Here is a 12819-nt window from a genome sequence, read left to right as displayed (position 1 = left end):
TGGGAAATTCTTACTATGTGCTAATTACAAATATTCATAAGATTCCCCTAGACTTTGTCAGAACTGTCAAGATATAATTCTATGGGGTTTTGAATAGACAGAGCATATGTTATAGGACAATTATAGAATCTATTCCGTTTGGACTGTATTTTTAATAGTCATGATAACATGCTAGCATGTGAGTCGATCTTGCACAGTGAATGATGGAGCAGTGTCTGTCATCTACTTGGTCAGCTGTCGATGGCTCACCTGGGGAGATGTGAAAAGAGAGAGCTCCAGTGGCGCAATCGGTTAGCGCGCTGTACTTATACAGCAGTACTTGCACTGAGCCATGCCGAGGTTGTGAGTTCGAGCCTCACCTGGAGCAGCCGTGTTGTTTTTCATAAACCATTTCACAAAAAGTAAAGTTTAAACTCAGAGTATGGACGGCCCTTGCTAGAGAGTCTTTACTTCTTATAGGATCTACGTGTCCTACTCCTCTGGGTGCCAAATATCACATATCCTACGCGATGCTCAGTTTAAACATTCCATGATGTGCCATCTTGCATTTCATGCAAACACCACATCAGTGCATTTAAAAATACATTTGTAGAATAATAAATATGATGAAAACAGTGTTCTCACATGATAACCATAAACTGAAGAGCTGCAAAAAATGCTGTATCAGCTACTTACAATAAAAGGTGACTCGAAAAAACTAGCAAAAGAAGAGCATCATCATATTAAAGGTTCTATTCACCATCTTGAGTTGCACCATAGCAGCTTATGGTGCTTTTCTGCTCAGAGTGTGCCTCCAATCCCACATTCATTTTTAATTTCTTTGCAATTTAAAAAACAACAATTACTGCTCGAAGTTCACTTTTCAAAACCATTCAACCTATTAAATGTATTTCTCTAACCTATGAATGTGGTCCATGTTCACTTTTCCTCATCTTCATCTCGATACTCCTTTCCCAGAAACCAGGTTCACTTCTTCATTCAACCCACCCATCCAAGGTCACCAAATCTTTGAAGCAAGTCTGCCTATTCTCCCTTTCTCTCTATGTACAAGATACCTTGTATCATTTGAATGGACAGCAGGAGAGAAGGATATTTATGGTGAGTGGGGGTGGGGTTTTGAGGAGTAACCTCATTTGCCTAAGAGCCGGGGTATCTGGGAAAAAAAGTATTTTATGGGGGAAGAATTTCACATCTCCTTGGTGAAATTTGTAGGGCCTTATAACATCCTTTCTGTGGATGCAGATTCAGTCGGAACAGAGGTCCTAGTCCTCGCTCTGCCTTTCAAAGGAACTGTAAATATGCATGGCTTATTTGGCTTTGCCCGGCAGGGTGAGAATGGCGTTTGTCAGGCGTTCGTCAGGCGATCGGAAGGGGTGAGGCAATAATTTATAATTCAATGATCTTCATGATATTTTCTTGATAATATGAAAGCAGGAAAGGGAAGCTTGGCAATAAGCAATCCTGAAGCAAGGTGTGACTCCAGGGAAGAATGACTTGAAAACAACATACAGAAAGACTCATGTAAAAAGGCCCTGATGAGGCTTGAACTCATGACCCCTGGTTTACAAGACCAGTGCTCTGCCACTGAGCTACAAGGCCAGTCTGCACGCAGGATGTAAATTGCAACATGTATTCTTACTGAGGTATGAATATATCTATGATTTTGAGACTCTGTATGGAAACGTAGTTGCATATGAATGTCCACGTGCGCGCACACATTGAAGACCATGCTTAAGGCACTTTTCTTGGAAGTATGAAAAACTACATTTTCATATGAGAAAATATGAGTTTTCACATTCAAGACCATACCGATAGCTCTAGTTAGTATGTCTGCAATCAGTGACATATAGAGAACCCACTTATTAGAAGTGATCTGTCTCTGTGGGGCAGACATATGTTAACAGTCATTCATTTGAGACGGCCTAAACTTTAGGGGTAAGAGCTGCTTTCTTATCAATCTATTTATCCAAACTGGTTAATAAGCCAGGAGTGAGTGAAAGGCAATCCTCTGGAAACTCCATGAAAGATCTAATTTCTATTACGCACAAAATACTTCACTTTATTTGACATATTTGTTAAAATGGAACAGTCAGATGATCCCATCTAGCGGATCCTGGCTCTGTCTTGAAAGAGAGTGTAATTATACTACAAGAAATGCTGGCCATCAAAAGAGACTCTGATGGCTTTCCGACGAAGGTGGGATTCGAACCCACGCGTGCAGAGCACAATGGATTAGCAGTCCATCGCCTTAACCACTCGGCCACCTCGTCTGCCCTACAGCCCCATCTGAAACCTTGCTTCACAAAAGGTACTGAAGTGTCAATATACTGTACCTAAAAAAGAAAAAAAACAGCTGAGGCAAGATCTCACATTCCACGTCTTTCCCCAATTAGGGACCTACATTTCATTTTTGGGAAATTCTTACTATGTGCTAATTACAAATATTCATAAGATTCCCCTAGACTTTGTCAGAACTGTCAAGATATAATTCTATGGGGTTTTGAATAGACAGAGCATATGTTATAGGACAATTATAGAATCTATTCCGTTTGGACTGTATTTTTAATAGTCATGATAACATGCTAGCATGTGAGTCGATCTTGCACAGTGAATGATGGAGCAGTGTCTGTCATCTACTTGGTCAGCTGTAGATGGCTCACCTGGGGAGATGTGAAAAGAGAGAGCTCCAGTGGCGCAATCGGTTAGTGCGCGGTACTTATACAGCATTATTTGCACTGAGCCATGCCGAGGTTGTGAGTTCGAGCCTCACCTGGAGCAGCCGTGTTGTTTTTCATAAACCATTTCACAAAAAGTAAAGTTTAAACTCAGAGTATGGACGGCCCTTGCTAGAGAGTCTTTACTTCTTATAGGATCTACGTGTCCTACTCCTCTGGGTGCCAAATATCACATATCCTACGCGATGCTCAGTTTAAACATTCCATGATGTGCCATCTTGCATTTCATGCAAACACCACATCAGTGCATTTAAAAATACATTTGTAGAATAATAAATATGATGAAAACAGTGTTCTCACATGATAACCATAAACTGAAGAGCTGCAAAAAATGCTGTATCAGCTACTTACAATAAAAGGTGACTCGAAAAAACTAGCAAAAGAAGAGCATCATCATATTAAAGGTTCTATTCACCATCTTGAGTTGCACCATAGCAGCTTATGGTGCTTTTCTGCTCAGAGTGTGCCTCCAATCCCACATTCATTTTTAATTTATTTGCAATTTAAAAAACAACAATTACTGCTCGAAGTTCACTTTTCAAAACCATTCAACCTATTAAATGTATTTCTGTAACCTATGAATGTGGTCCATGTTCACTTTTCCTCATCTTCATCTCGATACTCCTTTCCCAGAAACCAGGTTCACTTCTTCATTCAACCCACCCATCCAAGGTCACCAAATCTTTGAAGCAAGTCTGCCTATTCTCCCTTTCTCTCTATGTACAAGATACCTTGTATCATTTGAATGGACAGCAGGAGAGAAGGATATTTATGGTGAGTGGGGGTGGGGTTTTGAGGAGTAACCTCATTTGCCTAAGAGCCGGGGTATCTGGGAAAAAAAGTATTTTATGGGGGAAGAATTTCACATCTCCTTGGTGAAATTTGTAGGGCCTTATAACATCCTTTCTGTGGATGCAGATTCAGTCGGAACAGAGGTCCTAGTCCTCGCTCTGCCTTTCAAAGGAACTGTAAATATGCATGGCTTATTTGGCTTTGCCCGGCAGGGTGAGAATGGCGTTTGTCAGGCGTTCGTCAGGCGATCGGAAGGGGTGAGGCAATAATTTATAATTCAATGATCTTCATGATATGTTCTTGATAATATGAAAGCAGGAAAGGGAAGCTTGGCAATAAGCAATCCTAAAGCAAGGTGTGACTCCAGGGAAGAATGACTTGAAAACAACATACAGAAAGACTCATGTAAAAAGGCCCTGATGAGGATTGAACTCATGACCCCTGGTTTACAAGACCAGTGCTCTGCCACTGAGCTACAAGGCCAGTCTGCACGCAGGATGTAAATTGCAACATGTATTCTTACTGAGGTATAAATATATCTATGATTTTGAGACTCTGTATGGAAACGTAGTTGCATATGAATGTCCACGTGCGCGCACACATTGAAGACCATGCTTAAGGCACTTTTCTTGGAAGTATGAAAAACTACATTTTCATATGAGAAAATAAGAGTTTTCACATTCAAGACCATACTGATAGCTCTAGTTAGTATGTCTGCAATCAGTGACATATAGAGAACCCACTTATTAGAAGTGATCTGTCTCTGTGGGGCAGACATATGTTAACAGTCATTCATTTGAGACGGCCTAAACTTTAGGAGTAAGAGCTGCTTTCTTATCAATCTATTTATCCAAACTGGTTAATAAGCCAGGAGTGAGTGAAAGGCAATCCTCTGGAAACTCCATGAAAGATCTAATTTCTATTACGCACAAAATACTTCACTTTATTTGACATATTTGTTAAAATGGAACAGTCAGATGATCCCATCTAGCGGATCCTGGCTCTGTCTTGAAAGAGAGTGTAATTATACTACAAGAAATGCTGGCCATCAAAAGAGACTCTGATGGCTTTCCGACGAAGGTGGGATTCAAACCCACGCGTGCAGAGCACAATGGATTAGCAATCCATCGCCTTAACCACTCGGCCACCTTGTCTGCCCTACAGCCCCATCTGAAACCTTGCTTCACAAAAGGTACTGAAGTGTCAATATACTGTACCTAAAAAAGAAAAAAAACAGCTGAGGCAAGATCTCACATTCCACGTCTTCCCCCAATTAGGGACCTACATTTCATTTTTGGGAAATTCTTACTATGTGCTAATTACAAATATTCATAAGATTCCCCTAGACGTTGTCAGAACTGTCAAGATATAATTCTATGGGGTTTTGAATAGACAGAGCATATGTTATAGGACAATTATAGAATCTATTCCGTTTGGACTGTATTTTTAATAGTCATGATAACATGCTAGCATGTGAGTCGATCTTGCACAGTGAATGATGGAGCAGTGTCTGTCATCTACTTGGTCAGCTGTAGATGGCTCACCTGGGGAGATGTGAAAAGAGAGAGCTCCAGTGGCGCAATCGGTTAGCGCGCGGTACTTATACAGCAGTACTTGCACTGAGCCATGCCGAGGTTGTGAGTTCGAGCCTCACCTGGAGCAGCAGTGTTGTTTTTCATAAACCATTTCACAAAAAGTAAAGTTTAAACTCAGAGTATGGACGGCCCTTGCTAGAGAGTCTTTACTTCTTATAGGATCTACGTGTCCTACTCCTCTGGGTGCCAAATATCACATATCCTACGCGATGCTCAGTTTAAACATTCCATGATGTGCCATCTTGCATTTCATGCAAACACCACATCAGTGCATTTAAAAATACATTTGTAGAATAATAAATATGATGAAAACAGTGTTCTCACATGATAACCATAAACTGAAGAGCTGCAAAAAATGCTGTATCAGCTACTTACAATAAAAGGTGACTCGAAAAAACTAGCAAAAGAAGAGCATCATCATATTAAAGGTTCTATTCACCATCTTGAGTTGCACCATAGCAGCTTATGGTGCTTTTCTGCTCAGAGTGTGCCTCCAATCCCACATTCATTTTTAATTTCTTTGCAATTTAAAAAACAACAATTACTGCTCGAAGTTCACTTTTCAAAACCATTCAACCTATTAAATGTATTTCTCTAACCTATGAATGTGGTCCATGTTCACTTTTCCTCATCTTCATCTCGATACTCCTTTCCCAGAAACCAGGTTCACTTCTTCATTCAACCCACCCATCCAAGGTCACCAAATCTTTGAAGCAAGTCTGCCTATTCTCCCTTTCTCTCTATGTACAAGATACCTTGTATCATTTGAATGGACAGCAGGAGAGAAGGATATTTATGGTGAGTGGGGGTGGGGTTTTGAGGAGTAACCTCATTTGCCTAAGAGCCGGGGTATCTGGGAAAAAAAGTATTTTATGGGGGAAGAATTTCACATCTCCTTGGTGAAATTTGTAGGGCCTTATAACATCCTTTCTGTGGATGCAGATTCAGTCGGAACAGAGGTCCTAGTCCTCGCTCTGCCTTTCAAAGGAACTGTAAATATGCATGGCTTATTTGGCTTTGCCCGGCAGGGTGAGAATGGCGTTTGTCAGGCGTTCGTCAGGCGATCGGAAGGGGTGAGGCAATAATTTATAATTCAATGATCTTCATGATATTTTCTTGATAATATGAAAGCAGGAAAGGGAAGCTTGGCAATAAGCAATCCTAAAGCAAGGTGTGACTCCAGGGAAGAATGACTTGAAAACAACATACAGAAAGACTCATGTAAAAAGGCCCTGATGAGGCTTGAACTCATGACCCCTGGTTTACAAGACCAGTGCTCTGCCACTGAGCTACAAGGCCAGTCTGCACGCAGGATGTAAATTGCAACATGTATTCTTACTGAGGTATGAATATATCTATGATTTTGAGACTCTGTATGGAAACGTAGTTGCATATGAATGTCCACGTGCGCGCACACATTGAAGACCATGCTTAAGGCACTTTTCTTGGAAGTATGAAAAACTACATTTTCATATGAGAAAATAAGAGTTTTCACATTCAAGACCATACCGATAGCTCTAGTTAGTATGTCTGCAATCAGTGACATATAGAGAACCCACTTATTAGAAGTGATCTGTCTCTGTGGGGCAGACATATGTTAACAGTCATTCATTTGAGACGGCCTAAACTTTAGGGGTAAGAGCTGCTTTCTTATCAATCTATTTATCCAAACTGGTTAATAAGCCAGGAGTGAGTGAAAGGCAATCCTCTGGAAACTCCATGAAAGATCTAATTTCTATTACGCACAAAATACTTCACTTTATTTGACATATTTGTTAAAATGGAACAGTCAGATGATCCCATCTAGCGGATCCTGGCTCTGTCTTGAAAGAGAGTGTAATTATACTACAAGAAATGCTGGCCATCAAAAGAGACTCTGATGGCTTTCCGACGAAGGTGGGATTCGAACCAACGCGTGCAGAGCACAATGGATTAGCAGTCCATCGCCTTAACCACTCGGCCACCTCGTCTGCCCTACAGCCCCATCTGAAACCTTGCTTCACAAAAGGTACTGAAGTGTCAATATACTGTACCTAAAAAAGAAAAAAAACAGCTGAGGCAAGATCTCACATTCCACGTCTTCCCCCAATTAGGGACCTACATTTCATTTTTGGGAAATTCTTACTATGTGCTAATTACAAATATTCATAAGATTCCCCTAGACTTTGTCAGAACTGTCAAGATATAATTCTATGGGGTTTTGAATAGACAGAGCATATGTTATAGGACAATTATAGAATCTATTCCGTTTGGACTGTATTTTTAATAGTCATGATAACATGCTAGCATGTGAGTCGATCTTGCACAGTGAATGATGGAGCAGTGTCTGTCATCTACTTGGCCAGCTGTAGATGGCTCACCTGGGGAGATGTGAAAAGAGAGAGCTCCAGTGGCGCAATCGGTTAGCACGCGGTACTTATACAGCAGTACTTGCACTGAGCCATGCCGAGGTTGTGAGTTCGAGCCTCACCTGGAGCAGCCGTGTTGTTTTTCATAAACCATTTCAAAAAAAGTAAAGTTTAAACTCAGAGTATGGACGGCCCTTGCTAGAGAGTCTTTACTTCTTATAGGATCTACGTGTCCTACTCCTCTGGGTGCCAAATATCACATATCCTACGCGATGCTCAGTTTAAACATTCCATGATGTGCCATCTTGCATTTCATGCAAACACCACATCAGTGCATTTAAAAATACATTTGTAGAATAATAAATATGATGAAAACTGTGTTCTCACATGATAACCATAAACTGAAGAGCTGCAAAAAATGCTGTATCAGCTACTTACAATAAAAGGTGACTCGAAAAAACTAGCAAAAGAAGAGCATCATCATATTAAAGGTTCTATTCACCATCTTGAGTTGCACCATAGCAGCTTATGGTGCTTTTCTGTTCAGAGTGTGCCTCCAATCCCACATTCATTTTTAATTTCTGTGCAGTTTAAAAACCAACAATTACTGCTCGAAGTTCACTTTTCAAAACCATTCAACCTATTAAATCTATTTCTCTAACCTATGAATGTGGTCCATGTTCACTTTTCCTCATCTTCATCTCGATACTCCTTTTCCAGAAACCAGGTTCACTTCTTCATTCAACCCACCCATCCAAAGTCACCAAATCTTTGAAGCAAGTCTGCCTATTCTCCCTTTCTCTCTATGTACAAGATACCTTGTATCATTTGAATGGACAGCAGGAGAGAAGGATATTTATGGTGAGTGGGGGTGGGGTTTTGAGGAGTAACCTCATTTGCCTAAGAGCCGGGGTATCTGGGAAAAAAAGTATTTTATGGGGGAAGACTTTCACATCTCCTTGGTGAAATTTGTAGGGCCTTATAACATCCTTTCTGTGGATGCAGATTCAGTCGGAACAGAGGTCCTAGTCCTCGCTCTGCCTTTCAAAGGAACTGTAAATATGCATGGCTTATTTGGCTTTGCCCGGCAGGGCTTGCCCGCCAGGGTGAGAATGGCGTTTGTCAGGCGTTCGTCAGGCGATCGGAAGGGGTGAGGCAATAATTTATAATTCAATGATCTTCATGATATTTTCTTGATAATATGAAAGCAGGAAAGGGAAGCTTGGCAATAAGCAATCCTAAAGCAAGGTGTGACTCCAGGGAAGAATGACTTGAAAACAACATACAGAAAGACTCATGTAAAAAGGCCCTGATGAGGCTTGAACTCATGACCCCTGGTTTACAAGACCAGTGCTCTGCCACTGAGCTACAAGGCCAGTCTGCACGCAGGATGTAAATTGCAACATGTATTCTTACTGAGGTATGAATATATCTATGATTTTGAGACTCTGTATGGAAACGTAGTTGCATATGAATGTCCACGTGCGCGCACACATTGAAGACCATGCTTAAGGCACTTTTCTTGGAAGTATGAAAAACTACATTTTCATATGAGAAAATAAGAGTTTTCACATTCAAGACCATACCGATAGCTCTAGTTAGTATGTCTGCAATCAGTGACATATAGAGAACCCACTTATTAGAAGTGATCTGTCTCTGTGGGGCAGACATATGTTAACAGTCATTCATTTGAGACGGCCTAAACTTTAGGGGTAAGAGCTGCTTTCTTATCAATCTATTTATCCAAACTGGTTAATAAGCCAGGAGTGAGTGAAAGGCAATCCTCTGGAAACTCCATGAAAGATCTAATTTCTATTACGCACAAAATACTTCACTTTATTTGACATATTTGTTAAAATGGAACAGTCAGATGATCCCATCTAGCGGATCCTGGCTCTGTCTTGAAAGAGAGTGTAATTATACTACAAGAAATGCTGGCCATCAAAAGAGACTCTGATGGCTTTCCGACGAAGGTGGGATTCGAACCAACGCGTGCAGAGCACAATGGATTAGCAGTCCATCGCCTTAACCACTCGGCCACCTCGTCTGCCCTACAGCCCCATCTGAAACCTTGCTTCACAAAAGGTACTGAAGTGTCAATATACTGTACCTAAAAAAGAAAAAAAACAGCTGAGGCAAGATCTCACATTCCACGTCTTCCCCCAATTAGGGACCTACATTTCATTTTTGGGAAATTCTTACTATGTGCTAATTACAAATATTCATAAGATTCCCCTAGACTTTGTCAGAACTGTCAAGATATAATTCTATGGGGTTTTGAATAGACAGAGCATATGTTATAGGACAATTATAGAATCTATTCCGTTTGGACTGTATTTTTAATAGTCATGATAACATGCTAGCATGTGAGTCGATCTTGCACAGTGAATGATGGAGCAGTGTCTGTCATCTACTTGGCCAGCTGTAGATGGCTCACCTGGGGAGATGTGAAAAGAGAGAGCTCCAGTGGCGCAATCGGTTAGCACGCGGTACTTATACAGCAGTACTTGCACTGAGCCATGCCGAGGTTGTGAGTTCGAGCCTCACCTGGAGCAGCCGTGTTGTTTTTCATAAACCATTTCAAAAAAAGTAAAGTTTAAACTCAGAGTATGGACGGCCCTTGCTAGAGAGTCTTTACTTCTTATAGGATCTACGTGTCCTACTCCTCTGGGTGCCAAATATCACATATCCTACGCGATGCTCAGTTTAAACATTCCATGATGTGCCATCTTGCATTTCATGCAAACACCACATCAGTGCATTTAAAAATACATTTGTAGAATAATAAATATGATGAAAACAGTGTTCTCACATGATAACCATAAACTGAAGAGCTGCAAAAAATGCTGTATCAGCTACTTACAATAAAAGGTGACTCGAAAAAACTAGCAAAAGAAGAGCATCATCATATTAAAGGTTCTATTCACCATCTTGAGTTGCACCATAGCAGCTTATGGTGCTTTTCTGCTCAGAGTGTGCCTCCAATCCCACATTCATTTTTAATTTCTTTGCAATTTAAAAAACAACAATTACTGCTCGAAGTTCACTTTTCAAAACCATTCAACCTATTAAATGTATTTCTCTAACCTATGAATGTGGTCCATGTTCACTTTTCCTCATCTTCATCTCGATACTCCTTTCCCAGAAACCAGGTTCACTTCTTCATTCAACCCACCCATCCAAGGTCACCAAATCTTTGAAGCAAGTCTGCCTATTCTCCCTTTCTCTCTATGTACAAGATACCTTGTATCATTTGAATGGACAGCAGGAGAGAAGGATATTTATGGTGAGTGGGGGTGGGGTTTTGAGGAGTAACCTCATTTGCCTAAGAGCCGGGGTATCTGGGAAAAAAAGTATTTTATGGGGGAAGAATTTCACATCTCCTTGGTGAAATTTGTAGGGCCTTATAACATCCTTTCTGTGGATGCAGATTCAGTCGGAACAGAGGTCCTAGTCCTCGCTCTGCCTTTCAAAGGAACTGTAAATATGCATGGCTTATTTGGCTTTGCCCGGCAGGGTGAGAATGGCGTTTGTCAGGCGTTCGTCAGGCGATCGGAAGGGGTGAGGCAATAATTTATAATTCAATGATCTTCATGATATTTTCTTGATAATATGAAAGCAGGAAAGGGAAGCTTGGCAATAAGCAATCCTAAAGCAAGGTGTGACTCCAGGGAAGAATGACTTGAAAACAACATACAGAAAGACTCATGTAAAAAGGCCCTGATGAGGCTTGAACTCATGACCCCTGGTTTACAAGACCAGTGCTCTGCAACTGAGCTACAAGGCCAGTCTGCACGCAGGATGTAAATTGCAACATGTATTCTTACTGAGGTATGAATATATCTATGATTTTGAGACTCTGTATGGAAACGTAGTTGCATATGAATGTCCACGTGCGCGCACACATTGAAGACCAAGCTTAAGGCACTTTTCTTGGAAGTATGAAAAACTACATTTTCATATGAGAAAATAAGAGTTTTCACATTCAAGACCATACCGATAGCTCTAGTTAGTATGTCTGCAATCAGTGACATATAGAGAACCCACTTATTAGAAGTGATCTGTCTCTGTGGGGCAGACATATGTTAACAGTCATTCATTTGAGACGGCCTAAACTTTAGGAGTAAGAGCTGCTTTCTTATCAATCTATTTATCCAAACTGGTTAATAAGCCAGGAGTGAGTGAAAGGCAATCCTCTGGAAACTCAATGAAAGATCTAATTTCTATTACGCACAAAATACTTCACTTTATTTGACATATTTGTTAAAATGGAACAGTCAGATGATCCCATCTAGCGGATCCTGGCTCTGTCTTGAAAGAGAGTGTAATTATACTACAAGAAATGCTGGCCATCAAAAGAGACTCTGATGGCTTTCCGACGAAGGTGGGATTCGAACCCACACTTGCAGAGCACAATGGATTAGCAGTCCATCGCCTTAACCACTCGGCCACCTCGTCTGCCCTACAGCCCCATCTGAAACCTTGCTTCACAAAAGGTACTGAAGTGTCAATATACTGTACCTAAAAAAGAAAAAAAACAGCTGAGGCAAGATCTCACATTCCACGTCTTCCCCCAATCAGGGACCTACATTTCATTTTTGGGAAATTCTTACTATGTGCTAATTACAAATATTCATAAGATTCCCCTAGACTTTGTCAGAACTGTCAAGATATAATTCTATGGGGTTTTGAATAGACAGAGCATATGTTATAGGACAATTATAGAATCTATTCCGTTTGGACTGTATTTTTAATAGTCATGATAACATGCTAGCATGTGAGTCGATCTTGCACAGTGAATGATGGAGCAGTGTCTGTCATCTACTTGGTCAGCTGTAGATGGCTCACCTGGGGAGACGTGAAAAGAGAGAGCTCCAGTGGCGCAATCGGTTAGCGCGCTGTACTTATACAGCAGTACTTGCACTGAGCCATGCCGAGGTTGTGAGTTCGAGCCTCACCTGGAGCAGCCGTGTTGTTTTTCATAAACCATTTCACAAAAAGTAAAGTTTAAACTCAGAGTATGGACGGCCCTTGCTAGAGAGTCTTTACTTCTTATAGGATCTACGTGTCCTACTCCTCTGGGTGCCAAATATCACATATCCTACGCGATGCTCAGTTTAAACATTCCATGATGTGCCATCTTGCATTTCATGCAAACACCACATCAGTGCATTTAAAAATACATTTGTAGAATAATAAATATGATGAAAACAGTGTTCTCACATGATAACCATAAACTGAAGAGCTGCAAAAAATGCTGTATCAGCTACTTACAATAAAAGGTGACTCGAAAAAACTAGCAAAAGAAGAGCATCATCATATTAAAGGTTCTATTCACCATCTTGAGTT

At 40.8% G+C, this 12819-nt stretch overlaps 9 non-coding genes across 9 annotated transcripts; 4 read left to right on the top strand and 5 right to left on the bottom strand.

Annotated features, from left to right (window-relative positions):
• The first annotated feature begins 272 nt into the window (after positions 1 to 272).
• On the top strand, positions 273 to 367 carry TRNAI-UAU (transfer RNA isoleucine (anticodon UAU)). Its single transcript has 2 exons — positions 273 to 310; positions 332 to 367. It is a non-coding gene; the product is annotated as a tRNA-Ile (tRNA).
• A 1160-nt stretch (positions 368 to 1527) lies between these two features.
• Positions 1528 to 1599, bottom strand: TRNAT-UGU (transfer RNA threonine (anticodon UGU)). The gene has a single exon. It is a non-coding gene; the product is annotated as a tRNA-Thr (tRNA).
• Positions 1600 to 2188: 589 nt separating this feature from the next.
• Positions 2189 to 2270, bottom strand: TRNAS-GCU (transfer RNA serine (anticodon GCU)). The gene has a single exon. It is a non-coding gene; the product is annotated as a tRNA-Ser (tRNA).
• Positions 2271 to 2683: 413 nt separating this feature from the next.
• On the top strand, positions 2684 to 2778 carry TRNAI-UAU (transfer RNA isoleucine (anticodon UAU)). Its single transcript has 2 exons — positions 2684 to 2721; positions 2743 to 2778. It is a non-coding gene; the product is annotated as a tRNA-Ile (tRNA).
• A 1160-nt stretch (positions 2779 to 3938) lies between these two features.
• Positions 3939 to 4010, bottom strand: TRNAT-UGU (transfer RNA threonine (anticodon UGU)). Its single transcript has one exon. It is a non-coding gene; the product is annotated as a tRNA-Thr (tRNA).
• A 1084-nt stretch (positions 4011 to 5094) lies between these two features.
• Positions 5095 to 5189, top strand: TRNAI-UAU (transfer RNA isoleucine (anticodon UAU)). The gene is made up of 2 exons: positions 5095 to 5132; positions 5154 to 5189. It is a non-coding gene; the product is annotated as a tRNA-Ile (tRNA).
• A 1160-nt stretch (positions 5190 to 6349) lies between these two features.
• TRNAT-UGU (transfer RNA threonine (anticodon UGU)) lies at positions 6350 to 6421 on the bottom strand. Its single transcript has one exon. It is a non-coding gene; the product is annotated as a tRNA-Thr (tRNA).
• A 2353-nt stretch (positions 6422 to 8774) lies between these two features.
• On the bottom strand, positions 8775 to 8846 carry TRNAT-UGU (transfer RNA threonine (anticodon UGU)). Its single transcript has one exon. It is a non-coding gene; the product is annotated as a tRNA-Thr (tRNA).
• A 3495-nt stretch (positions 8847 to 12341) lies between these two features.
• On the top strand, positions 12342 to 12436 carry TRNAI-UAU (transfer RNA isoleucine (anticodon UAU)). The gene is made up of 2 exons: positions 12342 to 12379; positions 12401 to 12436. It is a non-coding gene; the product is annotated as a tRNA-Ile (tRNA).
• The last annotated feature ends 383 nt before the right edge of the window (positions 12437 to 12819 follow it).

The sequence above is a fragment of the Triturus cristatus genome, chromosome 12, assembly GCF_964204655.1.
Source record: "Triturus cristatus chromosome 12, aTriCri1.1, whole genome shotgun sequence".
Taxonomy (NCBI): Eukaryota; Metazoa; Chordata; class Amphibia; order Caudata; family Salamandridae; genus Triturus; species Triturus cristatus.
The sequence above is the reverse complement of the archived record's forward strand: the minus strand, read 5'-3'. Positions and strand labels throughout refer to the sequence as shown.